The sequence below is a fragment of the Diabrotica undecimpunctata genome, chromosome 8 (assembly GCF_040954645.1).
Source record: "Diabrotica undecimpunctata isolate CICGRU chromosome 8, icDiaUnde3, whole genome shotgun sequence".
In the NCBI taxonomy this organism is placed as follows: Eukaryota; Metazoa; Arthropoda; class Insecta; order Coleoptera; family Chrysomelidae; genus Diabrotica; species Diabrotica undecimpunctata.
The window spans coordinates 66713455-66733025 of NC_092810.1; the positions used below are offsets into that span (position 1 = coordinate 66713455).

General features: G+C 31.4%; 1 protein-coding gene across 1 annotated transcript in view; it reads left to right on the forward strand.

The window, feature by feature from the left end:
* Positions 1-19571, forward strand: part of LOC140448876 (otoferlin-like) — a 576219-nt gene that overhangs the window by 87829 nt on the left and 468819 nt on the right. The window lies entirely within an intron of this gene.

The window sequence follows — 19571 nt, forward strand, 5'->3', positions numbered from 1 at the left end:
GTGTAGTGTATAGTGGTGTAGGGCGCAAACATTGTAAGACAAATACAATTCAATATTAAAGTCAAACTTAATCTTATTTGCAAGGTTAACTATATTCTACTCTATATTTACATTATGTTAGTGTTACCCAAAATCGGTCTTGGTCTTGCAGTATTGGTCTTGTTCTTGCGTTTTCGCAATACCAAGACCAAGATCAAGACAGCCTAATTTTAGCAAGACCAAGACCAAGACTGACTGTGCAAGGTTTAAGCAAGAACAAGACTAAGCCTGTGAGAATTTTGCGTGTTGCAGTTAGGACTAGTAGTTCGGGTAGATTCTTAAAGACTAGGAGACGCAAAAAAATATATAATAAAAATTAGAAAAACTGGACTTATGCGCATTACGAACAATACCATAAACATACCTACCGAATCAAAATATTCATTAAAAGAACACTTGACACATATGACACATAAGGTCATAATTACAATGTAAAAATAAAATATTTGGTACATTCTTTCCAGCAGACGACTCTTCGCTCTGAAATTAATTGACCAGATTTTGAGAATAGCCGCCCTCTAATCATAAAATAATCTTCTTGCACTGCGACGCCGACAGTAACATCGTATCGAAACTTTTTAAAAATATGTCACCTTAGCTAATAAAAAATATAATACACACTGTTAAGAACACCCACTTAATAATCTAATTTTTTCCCATTATAATTTAGTTAGGAGAAATCTAAATAAACAAATCTTACCGGCCTCAGACTAAACCTCGTTTCTGCTAGTATGTGATGAGATCATTCGGTTAAACAAAATTTGTTGAAAAAGCGCGGCTAATATTCAAAAGTAAAGAGACAAATTAATAACAGATAATATCGGCTACCGTGTAAACAAAATACCAAAATATTTAGAATAACGTATTAACGATATATAATTCTCGGTGTGTTATTCGGTACTTAAGGTATTGTATAGTATAGAAACGAACATTAAGTAACTGCTATAATATATAGTATAGTACTTTTACTTTTTCATCACTAAACTTCATTCCCAATTACGCTTTTTTTCGAGTCTAATGTAATAATAAATTGTTTTTCATCTAATCGTTGTTGTTCCCGGAGTGACAAGTTTACAATTTGACATGAGGTACGATTTTTTTGTTTTTCGAAATAATTCATGCATCTCAAACTGCTTTGTGTAAATTGTGCCTACATTAAAAGTTTAAAATAAAAATGAAAAACAGAAACACGTCAGGTTTAAGGAAGCATCTAATATATTTTCACAAAAAGAAATTACAAATATTTCTTCCTAAAAAACAAAAATTCGGTGGAGATATCACAAGCTTTTTTGCTTTAATAAGTGGAATATAGTTTGTTATCTTATCACCTAAAGAATTATGTGCCCTTGATACACATATGTGGATTTTTTGTCACATACCAATCTTTTTTAAGATTTCCATTTCGTACATGGTGGGGGTCCATCAATCCCTTTCTAGACAGATAATATTCTTTAAAATACAGTCAAGTTTACGTCATTAATTTGTTTTTTTTTTGTATTTTGACCATGTTTTAGCACATATAAGCTTATTAAATGCAAACGTTTATTAAGATATAGATTGACTTCCGTGGGGCATAGTTGATGGCTGAGTTAGTTAGAGCAGAGGCACGGATCGCTTAGATCGTGGCTTCAAACCCCACCCGGTGTCAGTTGTTTAGACAGTTATTAATTTGGTTGGTCTTTATTATGGCTATGTTAATTCAAGCTTAAAATAAACTTACTCTGTTACGTTGTTCTAAGATTTAAAGTAACTTTTAATAAATAGCAATAAGCTAATGGGTAACTGCAAGACTTGCAAGACTTTTGATGCAAGACCAAGACCAACACCAAGACCGGAAGCGCAATACCAAGACCAAGACCAGGTGTATTGGCGCAAAACTAAAACCAAGACTGTTTACGTCTCTCTTGTTCTTGTATTTGACATACCGACGTATCAACGACGTATCAACACTACATTATGTACAAATTTGACCCATTCCTTCTTATTTCTGGTTAGCGTCCTTGCTTCTTCGTCCATATTTCCTTTTCCCCCTTTCTTCGATAATATGGGATAGGGTTCTATCCCATATTTGTCGTGGTCTACTTTTTCTCTTTTTTTCTTTGCGTTTTTGCCTGTCAAATTTTTTTCACCGGCTTTGTATTCATTTTCCGAAGATGACCACACCAACTAAGTTACCTTCTTTCTATAGATTCTAATATTGACTCCATTTGCAAATCTTCTCTTATTTGAGTGTTCCGTAGACTATCTCCTAACTCCTCGAACTCGTCTCACGTATTTCATTTCTACTTCGTATATTTTACTCTTTTGTCGTTATGTTAGAACCAACGACTTGCAAATAAAGGGTAATAAAGGCCTATATATTGACTTGAACACATTAATTGTTGTTTTTCTTATAATTTCAAACTTATTTATGAATTTATTGTTCATTGCATAGTATAGGTTCATCCTTTATAAAATACTATTATTATAATCTATTTCCTGTCTTCAATTGTCTTCTAATTCTATTCCTAAGTATTGGAAGGTTCGTGCTTGTTCTATATTTACTACTTCTATTTTTATATTTATCTTCTCTCTTTCTTTATTTTCTACTATCACCATTACTTTTGTTTTATTTTTATTAATTGTCATTTTATATTTTTTTCCTTGTTTCTATATTTCTTTGTAGTTTTTTCTCATTTTCGGCCATTATTCCTTCTGAAATGTCTATCCTTAACTACATTCCTTAATTATCTCATCCACGTATAAATAGCATTGGGCTTAATCCTCCTCCTTGTCTCACTTTCTCGTTTGTAGTAAAGGGTTTTGATGTTCTGTTTTGATTGTTGACATAGTTAATATTGCTGTTGTAAATGTTCTTAATTGCACCTATCATTTTGTTACTAATACCTCTCTTTTCTAATATTTCCCATAATTTTTGTCTTGGTACCGTGTCAAAAGCCTTGTCAAGGTCTATATACGCCACATGCATCTCTTGCTGTTATTTTTCTATTATTTGTTTAATGGTAAATATATGATCATAAGTGCTTCTGCCTTTTCTGAATCCGCGTTGTAATTTCTCAAGTATGGTGTACATTTTTTCGGTTATTCTTTTGTTTAATATTTTTTCGTAAATATTTTATGGTAGTACTTAAAAGTGTTATTCCTCTGTAGTTTTACAATCCGTTCTATCACCTTTTTTATAAATCGGTATTATCTGAGCCTTCTGCCAGAGGGCCTTATTCCTTAAATATCTTTAGTAATAACACTGTTACATTTTGTCCCATTTTTTCATCATGTTATTTTCGTTTCTGCGATAGCTTTTTGTAGCTCATTTATTGTTATTGGGTCTATATTATCATCTTCTATGATTTGGTTCAACAGGATGTTTTCTTCTTGATAGAAGTGTGTTTGTAGCATCTTTTGAAAATATTCTTTCCATCTGTTTATTATCGATCTCTTTCATTTTCTTCTTTGAGAAGTTCGCCAGTTTTATTCGTTATGTTTTTTATATCTTACTTGTTATTTTGTCTTACTTACTTGTCTATTTTGTCTTTTCTAATTGATTTTATAACTCCATGGAACAATTTCTGATTCTCTTTACTGTTTGTTCCCAACTTTCTACGAAATTCTGTCCACTTGTTCTTTTTTGTTTTTGTAACAAATTCTTTTACTATTTTTTTATATTTTTTATATTCTTCTTAGCTTTTTGGTGTTTTATTTTGTAAGTATATTTTCCAAGCAATTTCCTTTCTCTTAATTTGTTGTTTTATTTCTTTATTCTACCATGCAGTTTACTTTCTTTTATTGATCTTCTTACTTGTTCCATATACTTCTGTCGCTGAATTTATTATAACCTCTTTAAAGTAGTTCCATAGTTGTTCTACGATTCGACTCTTTATATTTTCCTTAGTATTTCTCAGCAAATTTTTTGCGAATATGTAATTTATTTGTAATTCTGCTTTTTATATGTTGTACTTTTATGATTAATTACATAATTTTGGTGCAAATACTATAAAATATAATGTTTGTATTAAAATATCTACATTCTCTGCAACTATATTTTTTTCTAATTCTTGTTTTTAACAAATATTTTGTAGAAAATCAATGCAAACAAATACCTATATGTATATATATATATTTTTATATATATATATATATATATATATATATATATATATATATACCACTTTACCCGATAATTCGAACTTATTTATAAATTATTTTTTGGTCGAAATAATCATTTCTAATATATATATATATATATATATATATATATATATATATATATATATATATATATATATATGTATATATATATATATATTATATATATATATATAAATATATATATATATATATAAATATATATATATATATATATATATATATATATATATATATATATATATATATATATATATATATATGAATAAATTGTTAAAAAAAAATACATTATTCAGAAAAATCTATTGTTATTTTTATTATATAAACCATAATGTATATTTTAGTAAGAATCATTGTGGTCAGTAGAATATACCTAGTAAAATATTAAATATTAATATTTAGTCCAATATCTTTTAAAGTCTTGGGACTTAAAGAACTGCGGGACCAGTTCATTAATGTCTGTGTCCCGTTTTACGTTTTGAATTTTGACAAAGGCAAGGGCTTCCTGTCGAAACGTTGATTGCAGTGGAAATTAAAATCTAGTTCCACATGTAATATATATTCTATTGAACCTAAACCCAAGAAATACTAAATTTATATTAAATATAATACGGTTCAAGAAACTCAAAACTAATATATATATATATATATATATATATATATATATATATATATATATGTGTGCGTGTGTGCGTGAATGTTATAGTACGGAGACAAGTCCATCAGCCACAGAATATTTTATTGATGTTTAAAGATATTTTTTTTTTGTTCCTGTTTGTTACTGTTTTCTAGATATATGTAGAAATCACTAAAGTCATAATAATTTATATTTCTTCTTTTACATCTTTAATAAAATTTAAATTCTAAGTTCTTCTAATTAATTCTTTAGTAATTCTAAGGTTTCTAAGCAAATATTTCATTTCAATAAGAGTTTGAATTAATTTATTATATTTTTCTAAATATTTGTTGCATCCAAAAAAATATGGTTAAGGTCTCCGTAATAACTTATATCACACTGCAAGATGGTGCCGGTAATATTCCGAACTTAAATAAATGCGACGATAATCGACCATGATTGGTTTTTAAGCGAAATACACTTGCCGAGAAGAATTTGGTAGTCGAGTAATTGAATATGTATTGGGGTGGGAGTGGTAATGTGGGGTGTATCTGGAAATATGTATTTTGCGAGTTTTTAACAATATTCTACCTTTGCTGTTCTCATTTCAGCCTTATTTTATTTTTTATTGAGTTAAATATATCCCTTACTGTATAAATATTGCAAAAGACTCCATTCTGCACTGCTTACTTGAAATTTCACCAACTCATAAACTAAAAAAAACTGGGAAATTACTCCTTTGGGAAATTGTTTCTTTATTTGTTACATCATTTTTTATTTTATTTATAAAATTTTTATTAAGAACACAAATATTAACGTAATCTTTATTGTGTATAACCCAACACATAAAATATACCTATACTATAAAGATTAGAAGTACAGCTATAAATACATAAGCATAACTTAGTATCCACCACAAAATAAAAAAACATTTTTTTCCTCGTCAAATTTAGAAACTTATACAATATTATAATACAGAATAAAATGGAAGTAACATATAAATATAATGGGTAAAAATCTACTAACTAATCAAATGGTAAATTACCAAGGACAAGAAGTAAGAGTGTAGAACGCCCCTTGAAACGATGGAGCGAAGTGCTGAAGGGCACTAGATCATGGACGGCAAGCAATTTTTAAAGACTCACAAGTAACTATTTTTTCACTTACATAGTGTCACTCTAATTTTAATTTAACACAACAATCATACTTTTACACTTGTACAAACATTTAAATTTAAAAGTCAAACAATCACATGCTATTTTGCTAATTTCCTTTACAATATTTGTATTACTAATAATTGCCCTGGTACTGTTATACTGTTATACTGTTTTATAGAAAAATACAACAAACTACAGATTATAATAACAGAAGAGAGGCTAGAAAATTTTACAAGGAAATCAAGCAATGCACCCAAGGATACATAACAAGATCAACAGTTTGCAAGGACAAAAATGGGGCAATTATCAGCGAGAAAGAGGAAATAATGAAAAGGTGGAAGGAGCATTTTCAAGAGCTGTTAAACCCAGAAAAGGAACAAAATGAAGAGAAGAGATAATTCACCACACAGCAGAACAACTAGTTGAGCAACCAACATTGGAAGAAACGATAAACGTCATAAAACATCTAAAAAATAACAAAGCACCTGGCACAGATGGAATAACTGCAGAACTGATAAAGAATGGTGGACATGCGCTATGGAGGCGTATCCATAAACTAATCGACCGCATATGGACACTAGAAGTCATCCCAGAAGATTGGAAAGTGGGAATCATACTTCCTATGTACAAAGGGGGGGACAAACGACTCTGCAAAAATTATAGGGGCATAACAGTTTTAAATGTCATCTACAAGATATTATCAGGAATTATATATAGCCGCCTGGAATCGTTTTCGGAGGAGATTATTGGTGAATACCAATGTGGCTTCAGACCAAAGAGGTCAACTATAGACCAAATACATATGTTAAGAGGTATACATGAAAAATGTGTTGAATATAACATACCTATTTACAACTTGTATATCGATTTCAAACAGGCGTTTGATGGAGTAGATCGACAAAAGATGTTAAATCGACTATCTATGTTAGGGATACCCAATAAGTTGGTTAAACTTATACGAATGACTCTGGAGGGTTCCAAAGCTATGGTGAGAATAGATGGAGATATGACGCAGGCCTTTGATATTGAAAATGGAGTTAGACAAGGGAATGCCTTATCAACAACACTTTTTAATCTAACTTTAGAAGCTGTTGTTAGAAAACTGGATGTAAACGGCTGTATTAATACAAGATCTATGCAAATATGCGCATATGCGGATGATGTTGCCATAATAAGCCGCAACAAAAGGGTATTGAGCTACGTTTGGTCTGTATATAAATGAAAACAAAACAAAATATATGGAGTGCACAAAATCGAATGAACATGAGAATCTGAAGGTAGACAACCATACCTACAAATATGCCTCCACTTTTCCCTACCTAGGCTCAATAATAAATGACAACAACAACATTAGTCAAGAAATACAAGCACGGATTCTTAGCGGTAATAAGTGCTTTTATGCATACAAAGACTTAATGAAAAGTAAGTTACTGAATCGTGAGTCTAAGCTGAGAATCTATAAAACAGTAATTAGACCAGTGGTCACATATGGATGTGAAACGTGGACCCTCTCAACCACTGATGAAAATCAACTAAGAATATTTGAGCGCAAAATACTAAGGAAGATATTTGGACCAACCCAATGCAGCGATAATTCGTGGAGAATTAAAATGAACCACGAGCTGGATGAACTAATGCAGAGCGCAGATATTGTCAGATTTGTAAAATCACAAAGACTAAACTGGCTTAGTCACCTAGAAAGAATGCCAGATAATCGAGCTGTAAAAGTAGTCCAGAGATGGAAGCCCCAAGGAAACAGAACAAGAGGAAGGCCCCGTAAAAGATGGATAGACGACGTAGAGAGGGATCTTAAAACCATGAACATCAGGCAGTGGCGAAGGAAAGTATCCGACAGGGCAGAATGGAAGAACATTGTTAAGCAGGCCAAGACTCACAAAGGGTTGTAGCGCCATTAGAAGAAGAAGAAGAACTGTTATACTGTGCCCATACTGTTCACATCAGTATCTGATTTTTCATGCATCTGATTTTAGGAACTTTGGTTGATTTATATTAGTCCAAAGCTTTTACCGATTTGTCAATTAAAATTACTACTGCAATTAGTCGATTGTTGATCAGATAAATAGAAAAATGTGTGTTTATTCCCTCTAAATTCATTATATCCAATGTCTTAATTATTTTTAGTAAATGTTTTTAGTTTGTTGTTGTAAATGCATTGCATTGTGAAGTTTAAATTCAATCTAGGTTGTATTAGAAGTTATTAAAGTAAATCCAGTCAACACAAACAACAATGGCTCACTTGAATTCTTATAAGTACAACTATTATTTTTGTGTCATACTATGTTCTTTGAGATTCTTTATAGTTCACTTTTATTGTTATTAATATTGTTAGCACATCTACAAAAGACATAAAAACGGTCCTGGCACCAAAAAAAAAATAGCAACAGTACTACCAAAAAGGCGCCAGCCAACAAAAAAAAATGAGACAAAACTAAAAAACTCGGGCACAAAGAGCCCACATTCTCAAAGGTCGAGTCGCCGAACTGGGCGTAGCCCGGAGCGGGGATTCGGGGCTCGAGCAAGCAAATCAGATTCGATGACAAGTCACTGGAGATAGCAGGAAAAGAGTGATTAACGCTAACCTGCTTTGAGTAGGATAGGACATTATTCTTGTACCCAAGAATTTTCACACGAGAAGGACCTTGCTGATAGAGGGCCCCTATCGCACACCAAAGTGCTATATAGGGAAAGGGATGGTTTGGAGCATTGGAGTGTGTTGGTGTTTTTCCTGATTACACGAAATAAATCACCTCGCCCCAATGAATGTAACACCCGAATATCAATATAAGGGGTGTGTAAGTTTCTCAGGCTGGGTTCAATTAAATTGCTTGCTTGCAAATGATAAATATGTTCATATTTGTGCGAATGTTAGGTTAAAAGTACTTTAGGCAGTGGATTTCCTTGATGTTAGACAAATTTGTTTGATCCAAATCATTCATATGATTTCTTTTTTTTTGCTGTTGTTAATACCGTTGGCTTAATAAATATGATTTTTTTTGATACTTTTACTTCTCTCGGCACCCGTAACATTTGGTTTATTTGTATTGTGTTACAAATTTATTTGAAATATATTAAAATATCCATCTTTAACATATGATTCCTAAATCCCACTTGATGTTTCGCTATTTTTTTCTCAGTTTGTTTACTTGTATTCCTTTTATAGTAACATTTTATAGCAGAGTTCTAACAATAGTATTCCTCTATCTATCTATCTATCTATCTATCTATCTATCTAATTAGCCTTCCTCGGTCCATCTTTGGACATAGGCCTCCTCAATCCTTTTCCATTCTTCTCTGTCTGTCGCTATAGTCATCCACCACGTGCTTCTTGATATTATCTGCCCATCTCATTTGGGGCCTTCCTCTACTTCGTTTATATTCCCACGGTCTTTAACTTATAAGAATTTTGTTCCATCGGTCTTCTTTTTGTCTTATATTGTGTCCGGCAAATCTCCATTTCAATTTTGCAACTTCTTGTCTAACATCACTTGAATGATTTTGGTCTTGCTGTAATTCATATTAAGGCCTATCTTTCCAGCTTCTACGTCCAGTTCTTTCATCATTTCATATAATTCTTCTTTTTTATCGGTTATCAATGCGATGCCATCAGCGTACCTTAGATGGTTCAAGCGTTATCCACAAATTTTTACACCTTTTTCTTCCCATTCTAATCTTTTAAAAATACTTTCCAGAGCCTGATTGAAAAGTTTCGGTGATATTGTGTCACCCTGTTTTACGCCTCTATTTATTTGTATTGATTTTGTTCCTTCATATACTTTAATTGTTGTTTTGGCTTCGTTATATATATTGGCTATTAGTTCCGTATATTTGTGGTCAATTCTCCTGATAATCAAAGAACTTTTCACTGCCCAATGTTCGACACTGTCGAAAGCCTTTTCGAAATCTATGAACGCTATATATAGAGGAATGTGGTATTCATTTGGTCGTTTTATAAGGATTTTCATACTTAGTAAATGGTCGCTTGTGCTGAATCCCTTCATAAAACCAACTTGTTCTTTCGACTGGTATCCGTCGAATTTTGACGCCAATCTATTGGTTAAAATTTCTGGTTAGGATTTTATACATTACATTAAGAAGTGTTATGGGAAGGTAGTTTTATATATCTGCTTTATACCCTTTCTTATGTCGGATAATGGTTACGGATTCGTTCCAGTTGTTTGAGATTCTTTTTTCTTTTAATATCTTGTTAAAAAGGAAATGTACAGTATTAATTACCACTTTTCCACCAGATTTCAGCATCTCTGCAGTTATTCCATCTTTTCCAGGCGATTTGTTGTTTTTCATTTCTTTCAATGCCTTCTTTATTTCTAATTTGCTTAATTCTGGCTGTAGCTCTAAGTTGACATTCTTGATATTAGCCCCAACTTGGTTTTTAATTTCTTCTGGTGGTTCCTTTTTTTATATAATTCTGAGTAGAAATGGTGGATTATATTTATGATGTCACCTTTAATGTTTGTTTCTAATCTGTTTACATTTTTTATTTTGTTTATTTCACACTTACCTAATTTCGGTCTTAAGCATTTCATATTTTTGTTGTTCTGTATTACTTCTTCTATTTTCATTTCTTGTTTTTTTCTCTTATTTTCTTTTATCATTCTGCTTATTGTTTAATTGATTTCAACATATTCTATAGACTTCCTTTTGCCTTCTTCGTTTAGCTTTCTTCTATTATCCATAAGCTTCTTTGTTTGTGTTGATATATAGCTGTTCTTTTTTAGATCCCTTTTTGTTACTTCTTTTCCTGATGTTATTATCGTTGCTGTAAGTATGTTGTCTATTTCATCTACATATTTATCATCACTGTCTAATTTTTGGGTAAGTTGTTCTTTTAGTAGGTCTTTGTATATCTCTTTATATTGCCCCATTGCCCTAGTTTGTTTCTATCTACTAGATCCCAGTTTCTTATTATTTTTCTTTTCATTTCATCGTTACCGTCAACACTAATTTTTGCTCTGACCATCTTGTGATCACTACCTGTTGTGAATCTGTTAAGAACTGTTACATCTTTAATGATATATAGTTCCGTGGGCAGTATGTAGTCGATCTCATTTTTTGTGGATCCATTAGGGCTCATCCATGTCCATTTTCGTTGGGGCTTCTTTTTGCAAAAGGAGTTCATTGCATATAGATGCTTTTCTTCTAGGTAGTTCATCAAAGTAGCACCTCTATTATTTCTCTGACCATACCCAAAATCTCATATTTTAGTTTCTTCTTTGTTTATTTTCCTCTATCATGCTGGCATTATTACGATTATTTTAATAAGGGATTGTTGATAACCTGTGGCGTTGAACTTGAACCACACTTACCCAAGTGGAGTTTAGATTGAAATTTTCCACAAAAAGAAAGACATACGATACTTTTTCACATTATTGCAAACTTCAACGTGCTAACAATTGAGATAGATCGTGGTTGTCTTTAAAGGCGCGTACACATATGCGAGCAGAGCTGTTCGCGAACCGTTTGTGAACGCTATATTCGTTAATTTGTACGACGGGACGAACCGCTTGCGAGCTGTTCGTTCGTTGCTCGTCAGGAACCACAGCCTGTCGGTTTTTGGGACGAACACAAAGAATGTTCGCAGAACTATAAATTGTGTCTATAAATTGTTTCTGCTAAGTGTGCGATGAGATGAACATAAACATATTTTCAACGAACTCTTCGCGAACAGCTCACGAGCAGTTCGCTAACAGTTCGGCTCGCATATGTGTACCCACCTTAACGTAACGACAATCAGCAAATGTACTCTCTAGATTGAAATATAAACGCTTGTAAATATATGCGGCTTTCAAGGCCAGTTACAATTTTATTTACATTAATATTTTTCAATTATTAGGTTATTAATTGTTTTATCAATATAACATTTCGGCATTGACCTAATTTCAATTCGGAAGCTTGTAAAACAGTTAAATGTAAAAAATTTATAAAGATTTATTAAAATATATTTAAATTATGTTTCCCCCATCTTACAAACCATTTTATCCTCTTGAAGAAATGGATACAAAATTTTTAAGGTTTTTGAGTAAGTATTCAACAAAAAGTGTGAGTTTTTTAGTTAAGGCTGTTTTAGCAGTTCAAGCCAACTGCGATTTGAAATGGGCGTATCACTTACTTTTCTACACTGCTTACGCGAGACCATCTTTACTCAGTGCCGCCGGCCGACGGGTAGTTTAATGACAACAAATACATTATTCTCCATTCAAATTAGTTTTAACACGAACTAACTGACCGTACGTTCATGAGATTTGACGTCACGAAGGCGATAACGATGAAACTAAGCCCAATGATGAGTAACACGTTTCACTATTAGATTTCAGTATTTTTAGGCAATTTTCTTTAAAGTTGGAACACGCTTTTCTCGATTATTACTGGACACAGAAAGGTGAAACAAAAATCAACGATTACAGAAAAAAAAACTCTTTCGAGTGATGGGCGTAAAAAGTTTGGTTATAATAGAACGTTAAACAGTATATTCCAATTTTTCAACAGAAGTTTCAAAAAAATAAAAAAAGTAAAACCATCAGTTTAAAGGCAACATAATTACGAATAACGTGTCCAAATTTCGAGACATTTTGTCAGTAAATAACAGAGAAAACACTGTCTCTAGGTTTTGATGCACCGATAAAACAGCCTTAATGGCACCAAATTTTTGGCACAACGCCCCAAGGTGTCTATAACTATTTTTTATTCTTTCAACGGTGTTAATAATATCGGTATCCCAAGTAAGCGTTCTCGTTTATAGGACTCTAGGCATCTCTCAGACTTTCTCGTTCTCTCAGATTATGGCATATGATTTTGTTGGAAGATTAGTTACTCTCCATTTTGAATACCAATGTTCAACTGAATTGAGTTGTAACTATGCTAATTTTTATGCTTTTTGGCCACTACCGGACAAGCGCTTCAGCGAGAAGGATAATTTTATCAACAAAAATAAATATTTTGCAGAATAGGTGGTGTAGAAAAGAGAAGTAGCTTACATAGACTGTTCATAATATTACAGAAAATGGAATATGTAAACTTGCAGGAATACATGCTTCTTGCATTAATGATTTGAATTTGACAGAGCGGTAATGCATCGAAGACACAGCTCAGAAAGATGAAGTCAGATCTGGTCACGGATGGGAATTTTTCTTAAAAAAAAAAGATAATTCTCATTTTTTTTTCGCCGATTAGAGATGCAGGGATTGTTTGTAAATTATAACCTATTCATGTTGTTGTTGATGTCATTTTATATGATCATCATACAGTACCAAAAATGATTGTTACTCTAATAACGTTATGTGGCTCATGTGATTAATAAATTAAAAATTTGATTGATACGGATGAGTAGTAGAATTAATTTTACAGGTCAAGAAAACTTTCTAAATAAACATTTTTAGTTTATTGAATGAAACATTACGAAATGAGATATTTGGATTTATTAAATCATCTTTTTAAAAGTATTATTTTTTAATAGGTTTTGATTTATAAGTTTAATAGAACTAAAACTAATTCAACAATTTCTATGAGATATAGAAGTATATTTTACAAAATATTCTTAAAATCTTTTCCATTTTCGCTAATGCATTTTTTGTAATTCATGAAATGTTGTTGAACCCTTTCTAAGAATCTGAAGTTTAATGTAGTTAAAAGCACTATTTTCTGTTGTGCATTTTAATAAACCTATTATACTTAACTAAAAACAAAAGTTAACTTATAAAATCTCATATTGCAGAAATCTTCATTTTGTTTGAGAGAGAAAAAAATAAAAATGTGGTGTCTAGAAATTTATCTGCTTGCAAAATGCAGATAGATAATCTCTCACCGTGTTTCTACATGGCCGTGAATGATGACCTGTGTGCAAAGGAATTTCACATATTTACTTTATAGATATTAATAATTAGGGTTACAATTCCTTAACAAATAGTTTGAACTGCTTTTCGATTACAAATGATAGCTTGTATTTCAAACATTTGGCTAGTCCTATCTGAAATTTATATGGGTTTAACCCAAATTTTCCAAACGTTACATTAGATATTCACATTTTTGTGTACTAGGTATATATTCGTTTTGTTAGTTGTTATCAATAAGAAAAGATTTGTTAAAACACATGAATTATGTAAAAAAAAGTTTATTATCTGCTTATAAAAAATAAATGAATAATTTTTTTTATATAATATAGAAATATTAAAAGAAAATAAATATATACGTATAATAATTCTCGTCTCAGTCTTAGTCGCCATACTCCTCCGAAAAGACTTGACCGGATAATTTTATACGTGTGAAAACGATAAAATATATTCAAATAATATTATTTTAATAATATTTATATCCAGATTGAATCATACGGCTCACACTCTCTCTAAGGGAAAAATTTACTCATCCCAGATACCTACGGTATCAAAAGGATTGAGCTCTGGTGGGACTCTTTCCATGTTATCGAGCCCTAGGTGACCCAGTACAGTTTCTGCATAGCCTTATAGTGATATTCATTTGGACCCAGCTGTTTTATATTCTCTAGGAGGTTTTTGGGAATAACACCAGTAGTAGATCGAATAATAGGTACTGTCTGGGTACTTTACATTCTCCATTGTCTCCTGATTTGTATTTCTAGATCTCTGTACTTGGCGATCTTTTTGTTTTATTTAACACGTAAATTATTGGAGTTGGGTATCGCCACATCAATAAGTGTTTTTTGCCTAGTAAGTTTATTAAATAGTATGAGATCCAGTCTATTATGCATCACTGGTTGGTCTGTAAGCACAGTGCGGTCCCAGTAAAGCTTGTAGTTGTCATTTTTAGGCATTCTGTCAGGGACGTATTCATAATAAGGAAGATGATCGGTTTGGAGAAGTCCCAGTTTGTCAGCTAGTTCTTGGTGAATAATCTTTCCTACTGAGTCATGGCGTTCTTTATAATCTTCTTCTTCTTTCAGTGCCTATTCGTTCCGAATATTGGCAATCATTCTGGCTATAATTATTTTATTGACTGATGCTTTAAATAGATTCGTTGTTGTTGTGGAGAACCATTTCCTCAGGTTCTTCAACCATGATATTCTCCTTATAATCATATAATAATCTCCTTCTCTTTATAATCAGTACCGACAAATGGCAGCCACCGGTAAGATGTTGGATGATTTCTTGGGCTTGACATCCATATCGGCATTTGTCATTTTGGACTTAAGGATCTTTAATAATATATTTCGGGTAATTTTTAGTTGGAATAACCTGATCCTGAATGGCAAATAGGAAACTCTCAGTCTCGGGAAACTGCTTTTCTGATGTCAACCAGTAGTTCGACGCTGGATTGTCGACATATTCTTGGTTGATCTCATTGAAATGTGGCCCATGCAGCGGTTTACTCATCCAGGTGTGCATTTTTTCTTGCTGTGTCTGGTAGTTTATGCGCATTTCTTGTTCCCTCAGTTTAAGCAGCGTTGTATCATCTACTGCGCAAATTGCTCGATGTAAAGTAGATGTCTCAGCCATCAACTTTAAGTATTCTTAAGCCCTGCTTGCTATCAAAATTTTAAAATACTTAAAAAAAAAGAGTTACAATACCTAACACAGATCTTCTTCTTTCTCTTTACGTGTCATATCAGAATTATCTAACTTTGGCGATCACCATTGCGAAGGCTTCTCGAGCTTATACCACATGCAATAATTGTCCTGCGTTTGATATCTCAGTCCACGATTTTTTTTAACCAAAAAAACTGTTTTCTTCCTTCTACTTCTACGGCCTTCTATTTTGCCTTTAAGGATCAGTTGTAGTATTCAATATCCATTTCCTCTCACTATATGTACCAGATAAGACAATTTCCGGTGTTTAACAGTCTCCAGCCCTTCTCTATCTTTGATGGCCCTCCTTAGTACTTTCTCATTAGTTTTTCTTGCTGTCCAAGGTGTTTTCAGCATCTTTCTATGAATCCACATTTCCAATGCTTCACAGATTACACAATCACCATTTTGAAATAAGACAGCAACGTGCCAGTACAGAAAAAATTCACTTTATTTTTATTTTTATCTATGAATGTTCTAATGAAGTATAATGTTCTCTTAGAACATTGACAATCAAATACATAATCTTCATTTTGTCTACTGCTGCTAAAAATAGTAATATGGTGCAACCATAAGTCATAACTTTTACCTTGTCCATATTTGCCTTTAATTATATATTAACTGCATTAGGTTAGGTTTAGAATTTCTCATAACATGTTCAAAATATTCTAGTTTTCTTTTTATGATAATGATAAAAATTTTGGCATTGGGTCAATACATACTCTTTCGTTTTCTTACTTTTCTTTTTTCTGTACCATGCTCGATTATCGTGCGTTAGCTGTCAAATTGGTTATACTAATTTTGTTGGCGCCAGCTCGAAAACGGTATGCAGAGGATCTGTTTCACCATTCTCACAAGTTTCAAAGCTATGACGTTCTTCTTTGTCATTACCCTTTCCTTCAGTGAACCTTGTCTTGTATTATTAAATGAAGTATATCATATCTCTCTGGGTGATGCTAAATTCTTTACCCAGTTCATCCTTAGATTTCAACCAAGATAAGTGATAATGTTGGTTCTCCACAGTTGTTCTTCATGAGCTGTTACCACTTCTTATTGTATTAGCGTTTTACTGACAACAATCACTTTTGTCTTTGTGGTGTTTACCCTCAGTCCATATTTATCACACGTTATGTCAATGATATTAATCAGATGTTAAGTTCTTCGTAACTATCTGCAATTAAAACCGTTTTATCCGCGTACCCCAAATGATTAGTATGAATGCCATTAATTTTGATACCATTTTAACTACAATCTAATGTTGTATTAAAAACGAACTCCAAATAAATGTTAAATATTAATTTTTTAAATCCAGAGAAGAAGAAAATTTTGATAAAGAGTTTATTTCTGGTATTTCTAAATGTAAGCAAGTCATAAGTGCATATTAAAAGATTCTTTCGGTCATTATTTGTGTATACAAAGAACAAATATTAGATTGTAATTAAAATATAGATTAAGACATTAGTTAGAAAGTTAATTTAAGAGGAGAATAGAAAACAATATAAAAAATGTATAAAAAACAACAAAAAAAAACAAGAAGAAAACTGAAAACAAAATAAAAAATTATGAAAGTATAGCTAACAAATCAAGAAGAAACGAGAACAACGATAAAAAAAAGAAAATTTTTTGAAATTAGAAAACATAATAGAAAAATATGAAGATGATATAAAGAGCTACTTAAAGACAACGAAAAAAGAGAGAAATCGGAGGCATACAGAAACCGATAGATATAATATAAAAAGTATATGTAAAAAAATTAAGAAAATGATAGAGGATTAATAGTAAATTGTGATTCGCAATATATATTTCCGGTTATGATTGTCAAGAAAAGTAATAAAGATTTGCGATTGGGTTTAAATGCGCGAAATTTTAATCAACATATGGTATGTTACTATGAACACACACCTTTGAACATAGAGTTAATTTAAACAGTTATCTAAAATATATTAAAACCGGACAAAAAATTTTAGAATGTTAGAGGGTTTTATTGGAATGATCAGTTATTTCAAAAAACTTATTCTGGATATCAGTGAAAAGGATTTAGTATTAAACAAACTTTATATATAAATAAACCACTCTATAAGCTAGTGCCTATTTTCTTTGATAGCATCTTTTTAATTGTTTAATGTTTAGCTTATAAAATGAAAGTTGTAAATTAACACAACATAGTCTGCATTAAGATTTTTGTGACAAAAATGAATTAAGTTAATTTATTTGAAAACTGCGAGAGATAGATATAGAGAATAATAATACAGATCGATAGTGAAAAACAAATTTCAGGATGTCCCATTTGAAAAAAAAAGGAATTAGACAAAAATTTAGGATGCTGGTTTTATGCAAATTTTGACAGCATCCTGTATGATGAAAAGGAAATTTTATACTGTAAACGATAATGCTGTGTCTGGTTAATAAGTTCATAAGGAATTTAATTTTTTATTCAAATGACAGTAGAGGATATTGAACTTTATATACATGGTAGAAAAGTGTAATGTTCATATAAAAACCATTATAAACCAAAAACAGTTCACAACAGGTATAGAGAAGTATAAACAAAAAATGTTCAGATAAACGTAAATATTTCTAAAATAAAAAATATACAGGGTGTTCCATTAAAAAACAAAGTTATGAGCAACTTTCAGAAGTAGCAAATAACTGAAAATATTTTCATTCAATAGGCCCTTATTTAAAACCCCTTCATTATAATTTTAATTATTTACTTACCTTTTGTTCTCGAGATATTTCTAGTTGGCCGATTATCTGCCGCACCCTATATATACCTAACATATTTAAGTTAACTAATAAATTACAAATTATAAATAAATGGAAAGTTAAATAAATTCGCAGTAAGTGCAAAAATTTATTATTTATAATAGTTTCAAAAGTTTATGCTTATGCAGACATATTTATATTTATATATCTATACCCTTGTTTTCTCTATTAAGTTATATGATTAAAAGAGCAGTGTGCAAATTTCCGTTAAGAAAATGCAGTTGGCTTTGTTCTGTTTAATGTACCTTTTTAAGCGTGAGAAATAGGCGGACTTTTGAAAATCTAATTATACGTTTTAAGTGTCAGTATAGATGAAGGAACTATAGTTACAGTAGAGTGATTTAATTAGAATTTCTAAAGTCTAAACTTTGCTTGCTAGCGCTTTGCATTACATTGGGAATTACGATCATTAATTTTGCGTGATTCTGAGCTATATTGCATATAACTTCATTCGCACACTACATAAATGAGCAAAAAGTCAGGATGAAATAGTAAACTAGAAGTGTATTAATTTAACTATTGTACATTTATGACAGTTCAAACTACAGTCCCTTTTACAGCACACTAATTAGCACTTAAAAAAAAAAGAAATATTATAGATTTGATTGTCGTCTTCTCATTTAGTTATGTATGAAAATTTTATTTTTATAAATTTATTTTTGGACAGTTATATTTTTCTTGTCTTCGATCGTAATTTTTAATATGCTTCAAAAATAAATACTGCCTAATGTTCTTTCTCCTTAAAATTTGATTAATATATTATTAGTTTTCGTTTTACTTCTCTCTTCACACAGATACAAAAAATCATATATCTCGTGTAATCCCTAGGTAAATTGACAAGCATACACACTGTGTTACAAACAATATTACAGAAAATATCGAAATTATAGCTTGATAAGAAACGCGGGAAATATTTTGTTTAAACTATCGAATATGAACATTTTGTCATTTTGTTTTGGTCAAAATATCGAATATACTGCAAACTGACGAAAATGAAATATTTGATACTTTTGTTTTGTATAAATATAACTAAAGACTTAAAAATTAATTCGCAAAATGACGAATGTGTTACATTTATAAAATTTCACAACTTGAAAAAAGACATTTGCAAAGTTTGTGTCACTTATGATGGTAGTCCAGATGACGAAAAGGTTTTAAACCGCGAAGCCCATCACAAATACCTCGAAAGAAAAAAAGCAGCGAGAAAAAAAAGGGATGAAGATAAACAGTCGGCTTTGGAGGATGGGAAAATATTAGCATTTCAAGTCAAGCAATCGG